Source organism: Carassius auratus, chromosome 30, assembly GCF_003368295.1.
Source record: "Carassius auratus strain Wakin chromosome 30, ASM336829v1, whole genome shotgun sequence".
Lineage (NCBI taxonomy): Eukaryota > Metazoa > Chordata > Actinopteri > Cypriniformes > Cyprinidae > Carassius > Carassius auratus.
Window position 1 is genome coordinate 7944367 of NC_039272.1, and position 21960 is coordinate 7966326.

The 21960-nt window shown below is 35.1% G+C and overlaps 1 long non-coding RNA gene across 1 annotated transcript; it reads right to left on the reverse strand.

Moving 5' to 3' along the window:
• Positions 1-870: 870 nt before the first annotated feature.
• LOC113049077 (uncharacterized) lies at positions 871-20547 on the reverse strand. Its single transcript, XR_003276570.1, has 3 exons — positions 20278-20547; positions 7076-7123; positions 871-922 (listed from the first exon to the last, which is right to left on the reverse strand). It is a non-coding gene; the product is annotated as an uncharacterized LOC113049077 (long non-coding RNA).
• Positions 20548-21960: the final 1413 nt, after the last annotated feature.

Here is a 21960-nt window from a genome sequence, read left to right on the forward strand (position 1 = left end):
ACTGTTAGTATCCTCAGGACTGAGAGGGAGTTGCTTGAAAGAGCAACTGTTATTTTGTTGCATGGCCCTAAACAGCTAAACATAAACCTAAATGAATGTCAGCCAATTAAATATTAAATACTGGTTTGCAGTATGTAATTAATAAATTGAGTTTCTTAATAAATTAAATTTTGGTCTTCAAAAATAGATGATACGAAAATTCAGGCAAATTCTGAATAAATGAATAAAATGTATTTTTAAATACCACACACATATTGCCCTCTTCATTTGCATCCTGTACTTCTCCTGTCCTTCACTGTTATACACAAATGACAGATCAGTAAAGAATATCAAAACCCATCATTGGGCAAGGAAGTGACAACATGACAAATTGTTAAGACAAATTGATTATTTGTGCCACATGAAAGATGTAGCTGTCTGTTTACTCATGCACTTGGCTCTATAAGTACTGAATAAGTCATTTGCTACTTGGCAAGCTTCGCATTCCTCCTCATTCTTTATCAACTCTATCTGACATGATAAATTCATCAAGAGAACCATTTAATTACCTCTGTTGAAAATATTCAGCAATTAACACTGAATAATGTAACCGGGTGACTAACAATAAAGGAAATGGGCAACTTTTGTCTAGAGCAAAAATATTGTCAAACACAGTCTCAGGGTTTACAGAAATAAGTATTAATGGAAATGGAAAGCTACATTATCAGTGACAGCAAAACAGTTTTGTTGCAATGGCTAGAGGCTTACTTGTGAACTGAGAATATAAGAATCAAACACACCGAGGAATGTGTCAGTGTGTCAAAACCACATTTTATCCATCACATCTTTACTTCCTCAAACATTCAGAATAAAGGGAATATGATTTGCTTACTGCATTGTGATCCCCCAGCGGTTTTTCAATCAGTGTCCCAAATATGGTGGGCTGCAAAAAAAGTAGAAATCAATTAATCAATCAATAAAGGAACACAAAGGTCATGTGGAAAGTTTAAAGGAAGTTTAAGATTTCTTCTACATTAAAATGAGGATGTATAAATATCACATGATGTTGTCATGATCACAAGCAATTCAGACGACTGACAGATAAGCTACTCTCACTGTAAACTCAAGTTACATAAGAGCTCAAACTGCACCAAGACCCATAACATAGCATTAGAAAAGCTTTGCAAACAGAACACGATACCATCACACATTCTCGTCCTCTTTTTAATTGACATTTTTAAGGATATTAAAGGTTAAAGATTGTTGACTATTTCTTCACTGTTTGTCATTAACTGAGCTTTGCATAATAATTTATTAATCATATTTTGCATACCACATGAGTATTTTTACTGCACAGCCAATATGCATCCGGACAATATTATTGACACTTTTCTAGTATCCATTTAATTTCCCATGCTTCGTTGAAAGTGTCATTATATTCACTCTTGACATATTGCAAAAGGGACATGGATTCAGTGCTAAAACTGTGAAGACAGATGCTGACCATTCAATATGTGCATGCTTTGTTTTATCCGCTTTATTGAACCATTCCATAATTAAGCAACCATTATGCCCAACTTCAACCTACGAGAGAATATTTAATAAATCAAACAGATTTATTAGCTTTACTGATCTAGTGTTACTGCAGCAGAGTAATTTTCCACAGTACAACATGTTTCCTGAGGCTGTTGTCCAGAACACAGGACGCTTGAAGTCTAACATCCCCGGTGATATTTAATGAATGTGGCTAAGGAATAATGACCATAATAAAAGAGCGGAATTCATTATTCAAGTGACCAGGTGTCTATGTCAAGATGACTGTAATACAGACATAAAAAGAAAGAGGAGCTCGTTTGGCTAATTAAAGTCTAGACCTTCAAATAACAAATGAGACAACATGGCAGTAAGCATCTAGCCCTGCGAGTCCATCAGTCAGTGATCCAAAGCAATTAACAAAACAACAGTGCTACATTACAGCACCCGGTGGCTCCGGCAGAGAATGAGAAAATGACAGAATAGGCAGCAAAGCAAGTCATGCATGTAATTAAAACCATCCCACTAATACAACGGCAGCAATCGTAAGGGGCTACACTAACAATCCTTCTTCCCCTGTAAAACTATGAGTTGCAAGTCCTGTCTTGCGTTTACTGTAGCTGGCTGTGTCAGAAAGGTAATCCATGTTGACTTAATCGGAAGGATATTTGGAGTTTGGCACAGCTGGAAAGAATGTGATCTCATGAATAATCTAAGGGCTGGATCATTCATCGGCCTATTAATTATAATCTTTCTTCAGTTCCACAGCCTGTTTTTAATACCATGTCTAGCTCAATATGAATGGTAACACTTTACAACAACGTTAACATTACTTCATTCAATAGAAATCTGTCTATCATCTATCTATCTATCTATCTATCTATGGTGCGAGAGCATAGTTTCTATTTTGAGATAGTATTGCATACAGTATAGTGGCCTAAGTAGTATATTATTAATATAACATTAACCTAGATCAATAAATTCTGTAACAAAATATGTTGTTCTTAATGTCTGAACTACGGTTAACAAATTGAGTCTTACTGTAAAGTGTTAACGAAAGCATTCAGGGACTTTTAATTTCTAGCTGCCATGGTTCTTAATACTTTGAAGATTTGGCTTTAACACATTGTATTTGCTTCAACAACTGCCAAGCATGTGTAGGGCTGCTCCATGGCTAGATTCAAGTTTTCCAGTAATCTTCATAATCTTCAACCATGCAAACAACACGGTCTGAAGGGCAGAACAGGAACCCGCCATCCTCCGGTGCCAGAAACCAGACATTTCACACACAGTTTGCTCACTGGAACATCAGTTCCGGGCACTGAAGGAGCCAAACCGTGTCTACTGAGGTTTCTGCTTTAATGGAAACACTGGGGGAATCCATGCTGCTGCCACAGGTGCACCAGACCCCTCTAATCACACAGATGATTGCCTCTTCTGTCACACTGACGTCTGTGTGAAAAACAGATGCTTACCTACATGTTATCTCAGGAAACTACATTCCCTATAATTCAGGACTCAACTATTAACTCTGCATATATAGTGACAAACACGACAAGCATAATGAAATCCTCCTCCTTCCACTGCCAATTAAACTGTCAAAGCTTAAATTCTTCTGTGCGTTTTAAAGAAATGATTGATTGACTGATATTGTGAGCCAACTTGGTGAGCTAGTGTTTCATTTATACTTTGTGAATGGAACTAACTGTAGGGTAAAGGGTCAAAGAAAGATTTCTCAAATGATGGATCCTTAGCATTGACTTATAAATCTCTGTCTGAGAGCAGACAGTTGAAGGAGGTCTGGCAGGTCTGAAAGTTGTCAATTAGTCATCCTGAGGTGTTGTGTCTCTTCTGGGATTCATTCATCAATTTACAATGCAGTCGTGATAGTCAAACTGAAGATATTTCTTAAAGCATGTGAACACAAAATCAAAGAAGGTGAGGGCTAAAGCCTGGTGTTTAATTATTACTTCTGAATTTTACCCAGCAAGGATACATTAAACTGATCAAAAGAGTCAGTAAAGACCTTTATGTTACAAAAGACTTCTGTCAAATAAACGCTCTAATAAATAAAGTCTTTTGACCTTTGTATTCAAAGAATAAAAAAAGAAAAACTGTATACATCCACAAAATATTGAGCAGCACAATAATTTTCAACATTGATAATAACAAAATTTGTGTGACCGAAAAGTGGAGCAATAGCTGATGAAAATTCTGATTTACCATAACTCGAATAAAATACTTTATAAAAAAATATATATTAAACAGTTATATTTAAACAGTAATAATATACAATATTCCTGTATTTATTGTATTTTTCCATCAAATATATGCAGCCTTGGTTAACATAAGAGACTTTCAGATAGGACTTCATTTAGGACAAAAGCTATTAGAGAACAACATTTCCTAAGTGCATCATATCCTAACTAAAGACAGGAAAAGGGTATTACAGAAGCATCCTATAACTCAACAAATATATGGATAATAGTCTTAACTTTAGGACAACCCTACTGGTGTCCTAACTTCAAACCTTCTTAAAATGAAAATGACAATGTGGCCTCTTCTAGAGAGCAGTGTTTCTACAGTAAAAGAAGTAAGCACAGGAGACTCAGCTGCTTACATTAACTCAGTATGCCCCAGTGTGTGATAACATCAGCACTGTTAATGTTGGGTCAAAGGTAAGCTTAAACTCACACTTTAGTGGCAAGCAGCTGCTCTTGAAAACACCAAGGGGTGTGTTTGACTGTGTGTGTGAATTAATGAGTGCTTCAGCATCTTAGATAGCACCCAACATTCTTCTACATACAAACATCATACTGTAGGTCGAGAATCCCTCCTCAGAAGGGATATATTTTATGAGCATAAAATCCTCTCAGTTCTACCTGAGACCCAGAACAGAACTTATTAACATATGCATGTTCAAAGCCAAAGTCATGTTTCATACACTGCAGAGGAAAAAGAAAAGTGGTTCTTTCAGGAAATTGCAGTGTAGACATGACACAAATATTACGCAAGTAATACAGTAAATAAACATTAAATGCAGACAAGAAGTAAGTAACACTGCTAGACAGGAAACAATAGATGAAAGCATAACAATAGTTGAATAATGAATGAACTTTTTTTATTTTTATTCAGAAAAGTTGTTTTTAATTTTAAATCGTAACAATATATGATTTAAACCAGTACCAAATACAAATATCAACCCAAACATTTCAACAGGTGAAATATAATTATTACCTCTATTAATCATACTTTATCGCTTTTATTAAATATACTGTAAGCTGTTTTCTATGAATTTGTAAAGGCACGTTCACACAAAGCATGATAACTAAAGATAACGATAAAGATATAGTTCTAAAAATCGCTCTCAATATTAAAGAATAGCAGAGTCCACACTACATTCATGCGATCATGTGATGGTTATAATGGAAACACTCCAGGCCACTGTAGCCCTCCAGGAGTTTGGACAGTCTACACAAAGTTGCAATAACAATTGCTGATTGCAATAACCATTTATCAAATAATAATACTGAAGACCATTAATAATGATTGTCTGTTTGATAACATAAAAACGTGAATAAATGCAGTAAGACTGTAAACCTGGGTGTCAGTAAGATTTTTTAAAAAGGAATTACCACTTTTATTCAGAAAGGATGCATTAAATTGATCAAAATGTATTGTTACTATTTCTTTCTATTTCAAATAAATGCTGTCTGCAGTGTTTTCATCAAAATGGTTTGTCCCCATCAATGTAAAGTAATCATAAAGCAAGGATTTATGCTAATATTGTCCAAACCCCCACTTTGCCTAGGGAGTTTCCAAACCTTTGTCGTGTTTTTTTTTTCATGGTCCTGTCAAAGTATAAAATATACAGGTGTTTAAATAAAAGCTCCTTTTTACCTTGATTAGTGAGGAACATGTTTTGATCACATAGGCATAAAGCAGTCACGGTAATCCTCCACTGGCAAAAAAGGTTGAGCTCATAAAGGAAAGGGTGCAGCGAAAAACGCAATCCAAGGTGCCTTTTGATGTGAAAGAGACCACACGATGAAACGTGAGACCCTCGTAATGCTAGCCTCATACACCCAAGCCACAGTCCTTGTTTACCTTTTATGATAATTCTTTTTTCTTTCTTAAGTAATTTAAATTTGAAGGATGATTTCACAGGTCTGATTGTTGTTATCACTGTATAATGCCCCTTTATGTCACTTTTCAATGAAGTGCTTTTATTACAATTTGGCCCAGTGTGCCAAGTGTAAAAGTCAGGTGAGCCTCATCAAAAACGTTTGCAACACGATCCCACCGCCACATTCCCATCAACTCTTTTTTTTCTGAACTTAGCTAAAAAAAATGGCATCAAATGCATAGTATCAAAGAGTCAGATAAACCCAGTCGACCCTGGCTGCGGTTGAGCCTGGGCACGGCTGCCTTGAGAACAAGTGGAGCACATGCTGACAGAAAGAGAATCTGAATTTGGGAAGATGAAAGTCATGTTTAAGCATTCCTAGACGCTCTCTTCAGGACTGTGACTGTGTATGTGCGCGAGGATCAAAGCCTCGTCTCCAGTGCCGGGCTGATGGTGGAGTGTGTGGGGGCCACTGAGGTCCCTGTGTGAATGGGGACAGGGAAGAGCTCTGGGCTTTGATGGAGAGCTTGTGCCTGATCCCCCATTACTACTGCATTGTCTGAAGGGCAGGGACAGTGGATCAAGTTACAAGCTTGTTGTATGAAGTGCAGTGGTGTTCATGCTGTTCACAGGTGGAAAAAAGACCTTCTTCAACTCTTCATTAGACAGGAAATTATTAGATGTTGCTTTTTATACAAACAAATGGCCTTTGCACTCAAAAAGTATTTTTGTAGCTTCATAACATTATGGTTGAACCACAGATGTCACATGGTCTATTTTAACGATGTCCTTACTTCCTTTCTGGGCCTTGAACATGTGAGATGCATTGCTGTCTATGGTGTAAAATGTCTTGGATTTCATCAAAAATATCTTAATTTGTGTTCCAAAGTTGAATGAAGGTCTTACAGGTTTGGAACAACATGAGGGTGAGTAATTAATGACTGAATAAAAATTTGGGGTGAACTACTACTTTAAAATACTCACATCCCAACATAAAGGGCTAGTTCACCCAATAGCTGGTGTCCCAATAAGCTGATGAATTAGGAATGTTGAGTGTGTCGTTTCAGTTTGTTCTAAACTTCATTGTAAATTGTTTAAACAAATTGTCTGAACAACATGTATTTGGAATAACTGTCTAAAAAAATTTATTATAAAATGATTTATTGCCAATATTAGTATTTTAGCCATTTGAAATCATACACTGTAGCTTTAAGCTCAGTTGTGTGTTTTGTTCTCTCTGAGTAGTATTCAGGTGTGCAATACGATATGTATAAATATATGTTTGATGTATTTTTGGGTCGACTGTCAAAAAACAGTGGTGGGACAATATCAATGATGTCTTCTGCCTCAGGGTAACTACAGCTTGTGTACCAAAATCAATACTTTATATTCCCTACATCACATGACACAGAGGAGAGACCCAGATGGAGAACATACCCGCTGTTTGGTGACATGCCTCAGTCCGATGTGCGGCTGACTCCTGCACTGAGGGGAAAAGAAAAGAGAGAATTTATTGCTCTAGCACACACGCACAAAAACACATTTCTACAACTTTGAAAGACTTAGATTTTTGGTTTCTCACTCACTTAAAAATGCTTCAGAGAACACTGAATATAATCTGGTTTAAATTATAAACAGCATCATAGTTGTGAATACAAATCAAACATGGTAACCATAACAAAGGTCGTCAGAAAAGGTTGCCAATTTCTGACAGCAAATGTTATTCCTAGAGCTGTTTGCAAAAAACACACTCTGAGAAATAAGTACCAAAGCTTCCACTGGGGCTTTCAAAGTGTATTAGACCCTACACTGAATTAGCAGATCATTTAGTTCCTTCAAATGGAGTTCCTAGAACCAAGCATGTTCCAAGAAACTGCTGTGCGAACAATTAAAAAACAGGAACTCACTATGCTAATATTTCTAGAAACTATGAAATGGTTTTTCTGGTGGGAAAGCCCCTAATATGTAGCGTTTAATGAATGTAGTTTATTGTCTGAGTAATGCACTATTTTGTAGAGGAGGTTATTGGCTATTATGCAGGCTTTAGGTGTACCTTCTGTCACTGCTGTCCCAGTGACAGCTTTTGTACCCTTTCTTTCTGAGAGTGCAGGATGCAGTGTGAGAACTTATATTTCATATAGAAAATAATTCATGTTAATATTCAAATTGGCCAGTAAGTGGGTTTAAAAACGCAACCATAAACTCACCATATCAAAAAAAAAAAAAACTGATTATAATCATTAGGGCAAACAAACAAATAAATAAATGGTATATTTTTGAGGAAAATCTTTTGACTCCTAATGTTAAAATTGCATTAAATATATATTCGTGGGAGCTTTTTTTTTTGTATGTTGAGCTTTTTGAAACCTGTGTGTCACATTTCAAATGTGACGTGTGAAAGCAAACAAGCTTGGATTCTCTTTTCAAAGGTGAGGCTCATAAACAGAGTGTGCCGTTGAGTCTGTCCCTGCTCAGAGCCTGCACTTTACCAGCTGCATAAACACACACAAAAATACCTTAACTGACTAAAATCATGATGCCTCCTCACAGAACCAATTATTACCCCTTTTACACACACACACAAAACCAATATACCACTCTGACTACCTCACTAAATTCATGTCCAAAGATTTAAACACTGACCTCAACCAAAGATCGCTGCTCCCTTTATTGGTGGGCAAAGCAATTATCTGGGAAACAGGTGACGGCTGAGTAGATTTTTCTGCTCTAGAGAGAATTTATTCAGCTGATGTAGATATAACACAGGGCCTGGGGAAACAACACCTGCTCCAACCCATGAAAGATTAGGACCTTTCCATAACAGCTTAACCCTCTGGAGTCTAAGGGTATTTTTGGGGCCTTGAGAAGTTTTGTCATGCCCTGATATTTGTGCTTTTTTCAGTTTCTTATAAATATCTAAATGGGTAAAGTCTAATATCACTGTAATCAGCACAAACTGGGCTATAATAATATGTGAAATGCATGCATGTACATGATTGTATTTTTGAGAAAAAAAATGTTATGCATGGTTAGTGAAAAACTAAAAATGTTAAATCACTTGAATAAGGCAATAAAACACATACATAAAATTGGTTGCCGGAAAAGTTGAGAACTGGAGCTTGTAGCCTAGAATTTTTCTTTCTGAATGATGTGAAAATCATCTTGTTTACTCACTCACAGAAAACAATATATTGATTTAAATTTTCTAAAACACTTTTTGTTGGTAAAAGTCATATGCGAGTAGGCGTCAACTACCATGAATATCATTGTGATTTACACCTGAGAAGACAAAGGCCTGCATAATGAGCTGCATAATGAGCCTCTCATTCAACTGTGCCACTCTGAGGGCAAATTTTTTGGCATCCTTTCTCTAGTCACACAATCCTTCAGAAATCCTTTTAACAATCTTATTTTCTACCAAATAAACCCCATTTATTATCATCATTATTATTATTATTATTAATGTTGAAATGTATTTACATGACAGGCCGATATAAAAAGCAAAATTAGGATCCAAATCAATTACACAACAGAACAGAAAGATGTTGCCATGTAAATTAATCAGTAAACTCAATATCTGAGTGTGAGACCCATGCACAAATCATAAGAGAGGACAGACAATTGCTAACAGAAACCTCATCACATAAGAGTTCTTCATTATGAGGGAGACAAGTTGCCTAGTTACCACAGCAGCCTGCTACGTGGATGTTCTTGGGCTGGTCTACAGAGTCTCTGTCATGCTCCATTGTGACTGCTGCCTGAGAGGCCAAACACCTCCTGTAGGTTTACGCATGTGTGTGTGGGAGAACCCTCTCCAGGTCTTTGGCTAACGTGGGTGATTACGTGCATAAGGGTTCAGGGGACTGATATCTTCATGCAATAAATAATATTTTAAATGATAAAATATAATATAATATTTTAAATTATATTCCACTCAATGTTTAAAAAGAAAAGAACAGTCAAAACTACTATCACATGTACTTAAGTTATATATATATATATATATATATATATATATATATGAGAAGTATATATATATAAAGTCTATATATATATATATATATATATATATATATATATATTCTAATTGTATTTCATATAAAGTAGTTCAAACATAGTTAATTAACGTATTTACTAACATATCCCTTGAGACTAATTTTATAATATTTTATTCAAATTATAAACTTAATTTGGAGTACTGCAGTAGTATGCTTGTGCACAACATGAACATTTCTTAATATTAAGCCTAAAATGTGTTTTATTTTCACTATTGATAAGGACTGAATGATTTTTGAATATAATCAGTCTTTAAATGCAAGATGTTTTAAGTATACCTGAAGTATACTTGCTATAGTTCCACTGTAGCACAATCAACTATACTTCAATATATCTTTAGTTGAACTACTTTCGCACAATTATCTCTGCCTACTGGAAGCTTTTTAAGGCCTCTGATTGGCCAACATGACTTTAAGGTTGAGATTATATCGCCACCTGTCGGCTTGGCATGCTCTTGACAGTGCTTCATAGCATGCTTTTGCGTTTTCATGTGGACAGAGATTTTTTTGAAAAGGGAAGAAGGAAAAACTCCATGTATAAAAATACGCTTTTACGTGTGGGCATGGCCTAAATAAGTTTTCCACTGATGTATGGTTTGTTACATGACAATATTTGACCAAGATACAACTTTTTGAAATTCTGGAATCTGAGGGTGCAAAAAAAAAAAAAAAAAAAAAAAACGAAATAATGAAAAAATCGCCTTTACAGTGGTAAAAATGAAGTTCTTAGCAATGCATATTACTAATCAAAAATTAAGTTTAATTATATTTACGATAGGACATTTACTAAATATATTAATGGAATATGATCTTTACCTAATATCTTAATGATTTTTGGCATAGAAGAAAAATTTATCATTTTGACCCATACATTGTTGGCTATGGCTACAAATATACCTGGGCGACTAAATGCCTGGTTTTGTGCTCCAGGGTCACAAATATATAAATGTAAGTATACTTAGCATGAAATAAATGTATTTCAAATACATTTTAGTATATTTATTTTTCACTAGGGTAGCTCTGACAAAATCACCTAGTACAGCATGAGGCAGCAAATTTTCTGCAAGAGCAAAATAAACAAATAAACCTTTTAAACCTTTTTTTTTCATTATTGCAGTGTAGCACTGTTTATACCTTTTTATAGAAGATGGGCTTCATTAAATATTCATCAACCGTGAGTAGCATGTCCTATCCCAAGGACATGGCATATGATAACTGAGCTTATATTGTTAAAAGAAATGAGAGGAAATAAAAACATGGTGGTGAATCTAGAACAGCAATACAATGAATATCCAAAGCGTGCCATTTGTAGTCTTACTTGTAGCTTTATTTGTAACTTTAGCAACAGCAGAAGAAGGTCCTGCATTTAATAGGCATGTAATAGACATGAAAGTTGAATCCTTTAGCCTTACTAAACTAATCATTAACTGAAGTGAATGCTCAATTTGTCAATATTCATAATAATAAATCGTATTTTTGGTATCTGATGGTGCAGATCCATTTGCAGATATTATTTTTTAACCATATAAGATAGAAAACACATCACATTAGATTTAAATGTAAATGTAATAGAAGACTACAGCTAATGTTTTTAACATTTTAATTAAATAAGTGCGGTTGGGAGGGGTGCTGGCATCATTAACCCGTTTAATGCCAAGTGCCAAACAAACCATACCCCTGACAGAGAAGATAAAGTGAAATCATTTACATGCAAGACACAAATGTCAAGGACGTCAAGGATCAGATGGGCACATATGAGCAGAATATCATTACAGTAAATGGAAAAGAAACCCAATGAAGTGCTCTAATTAATGCAATCAAATTCTCTTTATCATCAAATGCAGCATGACCATTAGTTCAGTGGCTGTTACTCAAGACAATGAATGCAGGAGCAGTGTTTAATTAAACAGAATCATTGCCTTATTTTAATAGAGTATTAAAGAGTTATTTATTAACATTCCCATTCATCTCAATGGCAGTTTCCATTAAGTACTAGACTGCCCAAAAAGTATGTGATTTGCCTACTTTACATTTAGATCCAGATTGTGTCATTACAGTAGGCTAAGAGTCCTGCTAACCAAACAAACCTTGAAACTTTCAGTCCAGCAGCCATTACTCCAGTCTACAGTGTCACATGTCACTTCAGAAATCATTCAAATATGCTGAATGGTGCTCAAGGAATAGTTCTTATTATCAATGTTGAAAATAATTGTGCTGCTTAACATAACTGTGGTATTTGTGATACATTTATTCAGGATTTTTAGAATTAATAAAAAAATAATAACAACAGCATTTATTTAAAATAATATTTTTCTTAATATTTCCTGCAACTTTTGATCAATTTAATCGCTGAATTTAACTATTCATATCTATAAAACCAAATCTTACTGACCCCAAACTTTTGAATGGTAGTATATATAGGCCTTCCTTGAGGGAAGTTTATATAAAGGAGAAAAACTGTTGATAATAATGCTTTCATAGCAACAACTGCTTTGTTTGGAGACACTTGAAGACAATCAAATACCAAAGGGTTTATTCACCAGGGTCAAACAGAGATATGCAGAGTCGGAATTTGCTGAATTATTATAAATATTTTCTTAAGAACTGTTCAACTATCTAAACAGGAGGTATATTACCACATTATCACGCACCATCTATCCTTTTCAAATCAGATGAGCACCAGTGCTTACATAAAGCTGACCTTGACTAGCATAGCCTGTTGAGGCTGTGAAAGTGTGGACAGCACAGAGGCAGCCGCTCTATCCAGCGGGCATCCATTTTATCAGCGTCAGGGTGACGGAGTGCATGGCTGTCATGGGGATGAGATACGGCAGGCTGAGGTCCCATCTGATGTCCTGACAGTGTCTGCTCACCCCTGGCCTGTCCAGTTGTGAGTGCTCCTCTCTTACAGTGTGTGACAGGCAGACTCAGGGGCAGAAAAGGCACACAACATGCCTCATAAAACAAAAGTAGTAAATAATGTAGAGAGGCTTTTTTACAGTTCAGGATAAATTACCTTGACATCTTGAGAAAGGTCTTGAGAGAAAGCCAATATGAAGTTTTATAGCCCCAGTCTTGCTCTTGAAGGCTCACTGGAGCATTGGAGCTTTCATATAATTACAGAAGACTATCCTCCAGCTATGTTTATGGCATATTTTAAAAAAACAAATACATAAAAATCTCAGGGTAAGAGATGGAAATCTGTATAGTTGAAGGTTGCAGAGGTCAGAAGAATATCATAGTCTTCAATATGCAAGGTTTAAGATGCACACTGAAAGTCAAAACCTGGACGTAAACAAAGTTTTAGGATTTAGCTAAATTTAAACAAATAAACATCTTGATGCAATATTTAAAAAAATTATATACTTGTAGTTCACTAATCACATTTACATCAAGTTCATATGTTCTTTAGTTTTCAAACTTAATTGTATTGCTGGTGTTATTTAAAAAAAATCATTAAAAATCTAGTGCTGTCAAACGATTAATTGCAATTAATCACATGCAAAATAAAAGTTTTGTTTGCATAATATATCTGTGTGTTCTGTGTATATTTATTATGTATATATAAATACACACACATACCGTACACTTTTTGAAAATTATTTACATGTATTTACATGTCTGTATTTATATTCATACAATTTATATTATAAATAAATATATTTAATATATAAAAAACGTGTTTTCTAAAATATATACATGCATGAGTGTGTATTTATATATACATAATAAATATACACAGCACACATACATATATTATGTAAACAAAAACGTTTTATTTTGGATGCGATTAATCATGATTAATCGTTTGACAGCAATAAAAAAACCTAACTATAGATACATAGTATTACATTACCTTTCCATTCCACTATATGCTTGCTTAATATGCTTACTGTTATATGTTTACTTGCACAAAAAGCAAAACACTTCTAAAACATTTTAGGCAAAAGTGTTGTAATGCACTCAGTTATCTATTGCTAATGCTTTTTAAAATAATTTCTACTAAATAAATTAGCTATAAATGGAAGTTTAGCTATAAAAAGCTTTAGCTTTAGACACTTGCTTTTGAATATGGGTTTCTCTCCAGCTTTTAAAGTGGGTTTTTGGACAGTTTAGAAATGTACAGAGCCCCCTTGTGGCTCATTTGGACTGATACAGAGTTTTTACAAAATTAACCAAGGGTCTGTGCAAATTAGCCTCTTCTTATTATTTAGGTTGAGGGAGCTTCCCATAATTTAGAAACACAGCTGCTTAAGAAAGCACAAGAGGCCTTAGACATGAAATGCAGGCACCCAAGCGTTCATTAAAAATCTTTTTGGCAAGCACCTTTACCATTGTAAGTCTCTTTGCGTAATTCGCCGCCAAGATCTTCACTGATTAGCTTGTTATGTGTGAGTGACATGTCTCTCTTTTGAGACCTTGAGTCTGATGATTCCCCATTCCAAACAGCAGGTGGATTGAGCAGGGCCTTTGTTCGTGACTAACGAGACACAAAGATTGACACACGGCATCGGGAGAAAAAGGTCTCCAAGGGAAGCCTTGTTTGATGAGATTATGCTGTGGAAACAAAACTGAGGCTTTCCCTGTTTTCCCAGGGAAAAAAATTCTTCACATGAATTTGCTGTGAGAGGAAAGAGAAAATTTACAAAGAAGAAATAGATGTATCAAAGAGCATCTGAAGACAACCTTTTCTGTGTCGCTTTGGAAATGATTGTGATGGCTGATCATAATCAGGATACAAGGCCCAGCTAAAAACACAATTTCAACAGAAAACAGACCATAACTACACATTTAACAATAATGGTCTGGGTAAAACCACTCTCTTCTTGGTATGCTAATGTCATCAAATGAAAAGCCACAATGACATCCAAAAAAAGGGATCTGTTACCCCTAAGTCAAAAATCTGTCATTAAAATGGAAATTGCCTCAGATAAGATTCAATGAAGGTCAATTAAAAACTCTAATAGGCACAAAAAGAGATAAAGCCTTCAAAGCCCTGTCAGCAGAAAATAACTGCACGTAGTGTATGACAATCCCAGACCTCAGAGAATTCATTTATGAAAATGAAATCATTCCAACATGGAAAGCACTTAATAATGATAAAACGTAATTCAATGCATTATATTCGCTATTGTCAAGATTATAATTATTATAAACCTGAATGGTCTGAACAGATTTCCATATCTTCAAAATTGCAATTAAGGTGACATTATAAAACTTAGCTTTAATAAAATAAGCTTTAAATATGCATTAAACATGGCTTCTAACAAATGCTACTTTTTAAAAAAAAACTGATCTGTAAATGAACCAACAAATTGTGAGAAATGTAGGATTTGTGCTCTGGATCTTGTGTTGCTTCCAGAAGAATTTAGGAAAAACATATATATATTAAAGGCTTAGTTCACCTTCATTCTATGGAAAAGGAAATGCAACTTTCCGCTATATAACTCCTCTTGTGCTCCACACATGCTCTATACTGACAAAACTGACTGTGCCTAAATGCTTTACTAGACCACTACAAGGACCAAAACAACTAAATATACACAACTCTGTACTACTCAGCATAAACTATATTCCATTTTGCTTTGAAAAAAAAAGCATGTAGGTTTTCTGGTTACCTCATGACTGACTATGGCCAATGAAAGTCATTACTTTGCGTTTTAAGTTCCGTGCATCAACGTTTAAACTACAAACTACAATCCAGTTTCCAAAATCCAGAAAGCACATTCAAGGAAGACATTAAAATGAAGGACATTAAAGTGTTGGTGAATTTAACTTCCACCAACAGACTGCATCTTTTGAATAAACCTTGAGTACTGTAGGTCACATGTTTCTGACAAATTATATGCTCCGCTCAAAGGCACAGAGTTTCGAGTCTGGCCTTCACTTCCAGAGGCGCAGCAGCATAAATGGCTGCCCACTGCTCCGGGTGTGTGTTCACGATGTGTGTGTGTTCACTGCTGTGTGTGCGCACTTTGGATGGGTAAAATGTGAGTACATAACATTCATGAATTTACATGAAATCTTTCACAATCGCTTGAGTTGTTTATTCAATTGACACTGTAAATAGAATATTCTGTTTGTGAAACAGACTGTGACATTTCTTATTGATGATTTGTGAACAGTTTGATATCTTAATGGTCACTTGCTTCCACTGTCTGGAAGTCTTGTTAGCTTGCTGAAAATGTATTTTTAGAGGTAATTCCTAAAAGATATCCAGAAACTCATAGCTGGAATATGCTGAGCAAGGCTGGTCTTTTCTGCTTGCATATGCAGGTTAGGATCTCCACATCCTTGAGAACTCATCTAATAAATGCACTGATCACACAGATCTGTTTGGCGAAGGAAGTAGTCTTGACCACAATCTCATTTTTCATTTACTAACCAAGCTAAGATAAAGAAGCACATTTCTTTTAGACACTTCTTCATGAAACTAACAAATTAAGCAGATTACTGCATCAAAACAATCAAAGATTCACACACACAAAAAATGTGGTTGTCACATTTGAGAACATCTCTTTAAACACTGCCTCACAGTGGAAGCATTAGGAGATAAAGAAATCTACATCCAAAATGTTGATTAAAAAAAACTACATAACAATTTACAATACATGACATTACATTTAGTCATTTAACAGACGTTTTTATCCAAAGGGACTTAAAAATGAGGGCAATGGAAGCAATCAAAATCAACAAAAGAGCAATGATATGCAAGTGCTATGATGACAAGTCTCAGTTTGCTTTACACAGTACATGTAGCAAGTTTATTATTATTATTATTATTATTATTATTATTATATAATAAAAAAAAAGAAAACAGATGGAGAAGAATAGAGCCGGCTAGTGTTATAGACTAGACTTTTCTTTTCTCTCTGTTTTCTTGTTTTCATCCAAATATCTCAAATTCTTAAATCAAGAAGGATTTTCTAGACAAGCAAACAATTATTGTGGTTTTCAGAAAAAAAAAACACATTTCAAAAAGAAACACACTTAATTTTGGCATGTTTTTTTTTTCTGAAAACAAGACAATAATTTTTTTTTACTTGTCTAGACTTTTAAGAATTTTTAGATATTTGGGCTGAACACAAGACAAAAAAAGTCTAATTAAGAAAAGCATCTCTCTTTTTTTGCTCTTGTTTATTGTAAATAAAAAGAAAACAAGTAGAATACAAAAATAATAGAGAAGCTACTGTTTTGTTTGTCTTTTAAGAAAACAAGCAGTTAGTAAATGAATAGAGTGCAAGTCTAAGAATAAAATTAGAATAGAGATTGCTAAAGTTAAAGGGTCAAATAAAGATGGAAGAGATGTGTTTTTAAAGGACAGGTCATTCCACCAGCAGGGAACATTTAATGTAAAGGTTTGTCAAAGTGAAAGTGACCATTTCTACATAAAAGTTTTACATTATATATAAAAGCTTACTAACATTGTTACACTTGAATACGTACTCAATAAAAAATCTATATTAGTAATAAAATTGCCTTTTAGCTTTGAATGAATGCATGAATTAATTTGGGGCTTTGAGAGAACTAGTAGTTACACTGGCAATTTTGCATATATACAAAAATTATCATAAAGTGTGTTTAAACCAATACAACAGCTTCAGATTTAGAGAAAACTGCAACATTCTAGAGAATATTAAATACAAGTTAAAGACTCAAAGTTAAATTAAAGACTCACACAAGCCAAGTCAATTACTTAGCAATTGTCAGTTTAAGGGAAGAAATGGATTTGGTTTTGGCTGGCAGCACTTCAGGGTCCACTCTGAAATGGCCTGTCGAGAACACTGACAAGCTGACACGGTTCTGATTAGGAGTGAAGCTGAGAGCATATGCCCTCTAAATGAAAACTCCTCTCAGAATAGGACTTTTCTCAGCCCTCCATATCTCAAAATCCATTTATGCAGCTGACATATTTGTTTGGGTGCTGCTATTATACTGCTATTATATTATAACAGCTGGAAGATGTTTAAAAGATGACTTATATGATGCCCTTTGCTAGATCAGACATAGGACAACACTATTAGCTGCTGAAATCCTTACGAATCCTTGAACAAAATTTAGATAGAGAGGACTGCACTGATTAATCTAAAAGTTTAATTCAGAAAAAAGACAATCCTAAAAGGTCTTCAATCCAAAGAAAAATGAATTCAAACTGATTAAAATATGCTATGAATGTATCAAAATGCAGGTTTGGATGCCTGCAGGTATAAGGTTTAGACTGCAGGTAAATTATTTTGGATATCATTTTTATATTCAAGCAGCCTGTGTACATGGATGTGTGTGTGCATGACATGCATGGTCACCTTGCCTGACTCAGTCTCATGCTGAGTGTCAAACAAGTGACCACAGGACACTAATGAGGACCAGATCTGAGCCAACTCAACATTCAACACCTCCACACAGTCCACAGTAATCTGACCAGCCACAACTCCTCTTCTGAACCTAAAACTAACAAAACTGAGCCCTAGTAAGCTACAGAAAAACACAATCAACAAACCATGCAAACTTTACAAGGGTCATGAACTGCCTTTTTATTGTTTTTAACTGTTCTCTGTGGTCCATGTTAATGTTATCAATATTTTTATATTTAAACTAAACATAATTCAGAGGCAAAAGGCTGTTTTCTGTCCTGTTTTGCCCCCCCTCATCAGAACGCTCCATTTGAATAGGTGTGGCAGATTGTAGATTCAGAAGTAAACACCCACTGGTGCAACTGGCCAACAGTTGTGAATGTTAGACAGCCTGCATCCTTCCTACAGTAATGCTGAGATGAATGCTGCTGTGATTCAAGTTAAAAATGCATAAATACTCAGTACATATCGAACGACCTGTAATAGCAGACACAGCAATAGTGACCACATAATAAAAAGTTACTCACACTTGAGTGATGCGACATCGGATCTGATTTAATCATCACACCATCGTCTTTTATTTTCAATCTCTCTGAAAATCCTGCATCGAATTATGCCTTGTTTGTAAACTAATCCACTGTAAAGTTAAGTGAACAAAGGACCAAGTTCTTACAGATGCTATCTGGAACTTCCTTAAAAAAAAATTAATCCATTCTCATCTAATGTTCGGATCAAAATAAAGGAAATGCAAAGACTGATTTTCCACAACATGGGACTGCACAGCATTGTGTTGTCTTCTGAGCCATAATTATCTTTTTGTTTGCCAACACATTATTTGATATTTTCCTCAAGATTTTTTGCTGCAATTGTCAACAAAAAAAATTTATTGAAAGAAATGGGTACTATTTTTTAAAGTACTATTCTGCAACATTCAAGATTCTGATTCTGTATGTTTTTCAGTAATTAAAAACATTATTATTGGGAAACACAAAATCTGTTCACATCTTGATTTTTATTATATATAATGAAATGACTGTAAAATCATCCTGTGTCCCCTTGGAAGCCCCCCAGTGGGCTCCGGCACCCTGGTTGAGAACCAGTGCTCTAACCCCAACTAACCAAAACACCTAAAACCCAAACAAAAACGAAGTGCACTCAACAGACCTAAACCTGAAATAGAAACCAACTTTGTAGACCTATTATTCTTACAATGCACCCTAATCAAATTTTGAAAGATAAAATATAAGATACATGAAAAACAACAGGTCAATAGACACGGAGCATTTCAAAAATACACACACGGGGAAGGAAGGCATGGTGCACTCATGAGATTAGAGGCAAAGGCAGATCTCATGGCTTTGTGCAGATCCAATCACAATATATTCTCTAATATAACAGCCCGAGCACTAATCCCTTCTTCACTCACTATGTCTGCTATTACAGACCGATTATGGCCATCAGCAATAGATAATTGAAAAGCATGGATTCAGCTTGTGCCCACACACACTGATTTAAAAATAGCTGGATCTGGGGGATTATAAAGTAAATTAAGCCTAGCAGCAACTGACATAATGAACACATTATCCAAACAAACATATTTTCATGAGAGAGTCAGTATGTCACCTTCAAAAGATTCACAAATGTGTGATGCTTTACCAAAGACAGGATACAAAATTGATGCACTTAAATTCATGATGCATTTACTGCCCAGTTGAAGAAGGATATTGCAAAGCATATCTGTAATGAAAGGACTGATTTGTGCAGGTTTCATATTAGTTCACTTAGCATCACGATTTAAAGTCAATTTTGTATTTCAGGTGAATGTCCCCTGACACACTGACCTAAATACACACTGTAAAAGCTTCTTAAGGACATCAAGGCTGACTCCTTTCCATCAACATTTAAAGACTTAGCTTTCATGTTCATCTGAAGCCATTATTTTATACTGTACATCAAAATGGTCATCATTGTATATATAAGGACATATTCTATTAGGTGTAACCATAATTTAAATGCTCAGGTAGCCACCCATTGTGTGGCAGCAGCATTAACAAACTGCTGTGAAGGTACCAATCTGCCTCCAATAACTGAGCATCACTTGAACAATCAAATGACTACAAGCGGTGCTTTAATTGAACGGTAAATAAACCAATACAAATCACTGTAATATAGTAAACCTTTGAAGATATCAGGTAGTGAAACGTGCCTTGAAACAAACAGACTTTAATCTTACCTCGAACATTGGAGATGCTCCTTTCTCGGGCAGTGTACATCCCAGCAGCTCGGCGAGGAACTTTGCCATATAAATGTATGTTGTGTGTTTCGCCGGCAGATTGAAAACGCCGCTGGCTCTTTTTACCCTCAGTACAGTGCCTACAGGTAGTCTTGTTCCAGCAACGGTTTCCTACAGCACAACACACCGATTTTTCGCCTCTTGGACTTTCCTTTCAGCATTTCTTTGACTCCGAACAAATAGGATTAATTTTAAAGGTGTGACAGCTCATTGTCTTTGTCAAGTCAAGAGCGCGTGTGTCTGCGTACAGCGGCTCGCGAGCGCAGTGGAGTCGAGCTCATTGAAAACCACTTGTAATCCTCGTGTAGGGGAGGGAGGAATAGCTGAGGGGACGCCAGACAGACGTACAGTTCCGACAGGTTTCCTAGCTCCTTCTGGGATTTCAAATAAGTTTTTGGCCTGTTATCATTTCTAAGAATCAAACTTGCTCGTCGTGAACCCCTTTAGCCCTCCAGAGTGCAATACTCGGGTTATGAGAACAGTACACAAGTGAAACAAACCTGTTGAAACCTATGTTAGACAGTATCTAGGATTATGCATTGATGGCTAAATTGCATGCAAATTAGTTTTTGGTTTAATTACTGTCATTTTTTGTGTCACTGAGTCCACATTTTATATTTTGATTGAGGACAGAATTTTCCTTGGCCTAGGCATCGTTCTTTTGAGTGGATCGTTTACAGTGAATCAATCAGATGATCCTGCGGCTAAACAAGAAATGATTCGTTTAAAATTCGGTTCAACTCGTTGTCACACAACGGTTAACAACTCACTGGATGGGAAATTATTAGTCATTATGATTTATTTTAAAATATATTCCATGATTTGAGGTCAGCATCATAAAATTCATGAAACATCACAATAGTGATTTGACAAAGAGTGAATAGTGAGTTGATATAAAACCTAATAATTAACCCAATTATAAATAACCCAATTCAAACACTCAAACACTAAAAATATAAACATTCTATTCATTTACCTGGACGTCAGTATGACCATTAACCAACATCAGACAACTGAAAACCTGCAAATGTGTTGTTAAATTGTTGAAATATTAACTTCTTTTGTGTTATGTCAACAAATATTTTAAGGGGTGAAAAAAAAATGTTTGGCAATCCCTGTATTAAACACACACTGATAAACATGAAAACGCACAAACTTCCAGGTTATAAATATTTCTGTCCACACTTTAAGAATCAATAAATTATGCATAATTTATTGCCAATGTGTGAATAACATGTAATCATGTAATCCATAAAAAGTAACTATAATCTGATTACAAGCATTTTAAAATGTAATATACTTTAGATTCAAGAACTACATTTTTGGAATCTGATTACGTAACCCAGATTACATGTACTCAATTACTATACCCTGCACTGCAAATACATCATTAAAATCTTTAAGAAAGAAAGTCACAGATGTTTGTAAATGACTGCAGAACTTTTATTATTAGTTGAACCTTTTCTTTCTTTTTCTTTCTTTAAGAGTCAATACAATGTAGAATGCATTGGGCAAATTATTGAATAAAAATAGTTCTACAGATGGAGCATGATGTGTATAAGAAAATCAGTAATTAGGTTAAAAATGTTTGTGATGAGGAAATATTAAATAGCATTATTTATA